The sequence below is a fragment of the Peromyscus californicus genome, unplaced genomic scaffold, assembly GCF_007827085.1.
Source record: "Peromyscus californicus insignis strain IS unplaced genomic scaffold, ASM782708v3 Scaffold_3__1_contigs__length_106647218, whole genome shotgun sequence".
In the NCBI taxonomy this organism is placed as follows: Eukaryota; Metazoa; Chordata; class Mammalia; order Rodentia; family Cricetidae; genus Peromyscus; species Peromyscus californicus.
In genome coordinates this window covers 20,548,605-20,551,910 of record NW_026294551.1, presented here as the reverse complement: position 1 = coordinate 20,551,910, position 3,306 = coordinate 20,548,605, and positions in this window count along the sequence as shown.

Genomic DNA, 3,306 nt, shown 5'->3' with positions numbered 1-3,306 from the left:
GTCATGCGCCGGGGCGTGGTCTGGTGCTGGGTGGGGCGGGAGCCTAGGTGGAAGAGGGAACAGGAAATAAAGGGGAACGTGAGGACCGTGGAAATGTGTGGCCGCCGGTCTGCTTGGTTAAGTGCTTGCAGGGTTCTTTTGAAAGTTAAGGAAGTAAGTAGACGTAAAGCATAAATAACCCTACGTGGAACGAAATGGAGAAAAGAGAGGCAACTGGAATCTCTGCTTAAGCCCACACCTTGCACAAAAACGTTTAATGAATGAACTCTATAAAATAGTCTCCTCAATTGCATACGAAGAACTAGAAGCTCAGAGGACTTAACTCACTCAAAATGATTACAACTAATTACAAAGTAATTATGCAAAAACATTAGCTGTAAAGTTAGGCAAACTAGAATCTGAGGCCATTTACCAAATAATGTGACCTTAAACAAATTAGCAAACTTGATTATGTTTCTTCAGTGGGATCTAAATACCACTTATTGAGCTTCAACTGCCCCGCAGGGCAGGAATCAATATCTTCATTTTACAGGTGAAGAAATGAAATCTTGAACTTGGAAGAGTCATAAAACCGGTAAAGCCATGGTTTTGACTCCAACAAAGATGCTCTTGACTACTGGCCTATATTAGATAGTAACACTTGCCTCATAAGGCAACTCGGAGGCTTAAGTGAGATAATGCATGCATGCCTGTCATACAGGAGCTAAATAAATAAGTTACCCCAGGATCACCTATCACCTTTGGGACCCAGAGCACTTCTGTCTCTCTGCATGCCCTCTCTCCCAGAAAGCCAGGTAAAAAGGAGGAACAGCTCTGGAATGTAGCTCAGTCACAGAGCACACACCCATTCTCAAGGCCTTGGGTTCAAGTCTCAGCACCACTAAAAACCAGGAAAAATAAAAAAGAGAGAAGGAAAGACCGGAGCAAGGAAGAGTCACAATGACAAAGGGCTTTGGAAGGGGTCTGCCCCTCCCCCCAATAATATCCGTCTTACATACAATGGTTTACTAACCTTGTGAAGAAGGAACTGTGCAGATGCATTTTTTTGTTTGTTTTTCAAGACAAGGTTTCTCTGTTTAGCGGCTCTGGCTGTCCTGGAATTCACTCTGTAGACCAGACCACGCAGATGCACTTTTTTTTTGGTTTTTCAAGTGCCAGTTGTGGTGGCACACGTCAGTAGGATTTGCTGAAGGAAGAGGAGGCAGGAGGATCACGAGTTCGAGGCCAGCCTGGGCAGATACACTTTTATTTATTTATTTTTTATTATTACTATTTTTATTTATTTATTTGGTTTATTTGTTTATTTATTTCTTTATTTTGTTTTTTGAGTCAGGGTTTCTCTGTGTAGCTTTGCGCCTTTCCTGGAACTAGCTTTGTAGACCAGGCTGGCCTCGAACTCACAGAGATCCGTCTGCCTCTGCCTCCCGAGTGCTGGGATTAAAGGCGTGCGTCACCACCACCACCACCACCACCGCCCGGCCGGATGCACTTTTAAACCTCTCACCACCAACTGCCATCCTTCATCCACCCAACCCATAATATAAAACTATGAGAAACCGGTTGACCTTTCTCTAGCTTAGAGGGAGGCAGCGGGCCAGCTTTGGCACTACTAGTGAGCCTGAACAAAGTTCAAAAGTGTTTCCTTGTGCTCCAACAGGCAAAAACTTCCTTGTGTTGGCAGCATTGGTACAATCTTTTTTTTTTTTTTTTTTTTTTTTTTTTTTTGGTTTTCCGAGACAGGGTTTCTCTGTGTAGTTTTGTAGCCTGTCCTGGAACTCACTCTGTAGCCCAGACTGGCCTCGAACTCACAGAGATCCGCCTGGCTCTGCCTCCCGAGTGCTGGGATTAAAGGCGTGCACCACCACTGTCCGGCTGGTACAATCATTTTAATAGCCATAAAAATTCTCCTCCATGCTTATGCTTTTCTCAGAGGAGTGTTGTGTCTTTCTGTTCTGGCCCTATAGTAAGTCATGGATAACTCCACTTCTCCAGGAGAGGAGTGCTGGGGTTGAACCCAGGACCTTCTACCACCACTACATCCTCAGCCCTGACTCCACTTTGTATGACATAATGAGTCTCCTCCTTTCCCAGTGCACGCCTGAAACTCTGAAAGTAGGAATGTCTACATAGAACATTGTTTTCTATTCATACATACAGATGACAAAGTTTATGTTAGGCCCAGTAAGAGCTTAACAACTTCTAGTTAAAATAGAACTATTTTTAACAATATATCATATAAAAGTTTCATGAGTTCAGTCTCTCGGTTTCAAAGTATCTTTCAGGACTTTCACCATTCACTTAAAGGAAGCTTCTCTATGGCATTTCCGAATCACCACATCACCATTGGGTCATCATTAAGTAAAATAAGAATTACTTGGACACAAGTACTTTGATTCCAAAAAAGTTGATCTCCTTATCAAGATGTCTAATTGACTAATGGATTAAATAGCATGTACAGCATGGATCTTAGACCAAGGGGTGATCCACATCCCAGGCTGGATGGAGCATGATAGATCCAGATTCCATGACACTACTCAGAACTGGACACAATTTAAATCATTTTTAAATGTTTATTAACTTTATTTATTTTATCTTATTTACTTATTTTGGTTTTTGGAGACAGGTTTTCTCTGTGTAACAGAGCCTTGGCTGTCCTGGAACTAGCTTTGTAAACCAGGATGGCCTTAAACTCACTGAGCTCTGCATGCCTTTGCCTCCCGAGTGTTGGGATTATAGGCATGTGCCACCAGCCTGCACTATTTTACTTTTATGAGTAAGTATTTTGCCTGCACATATATGTATGCATGCCACATGCCCTGTGGAGGTCAGAAGATGGTATCAGATCCCCTGTGGAGTCACAGATGGTTGTGAACCACATGTGAGTGCTGGGAAATGAACCTGAGTCCTCAGCAAGAGCAGCAAGCACTTAACTGCTGAACCATCTCTCAAGCCCCCACAATTTAAATCTTCCAGAGACCCAAGTTCAATTCCCAGCACCCTCATGGTGGGTGAAAAGGTTTTACTAGAAAAACCAACTCTTTGTCCTCCAGATATATACAAACAATAATAAATGAAAAAATTAATAACAAATTTTTAAAAAAGTCGTAAAGCATGGCTTGAGGATATAGTTCAGTGGTTGAAGACTTGACTGTTTTGTGCCAGGCCTTGAGTTGAATTCCTAGTAACTCAAAATAAACTATTGTAAATCAGGGTGCTGATATAGATTGATGAAGTTGTGACTTTAGAGTCTGGAGCCAGAGCAGAATTTCCAAGACTCCTTAAGCAGTGGGTAGTAGCCCAGCAGTG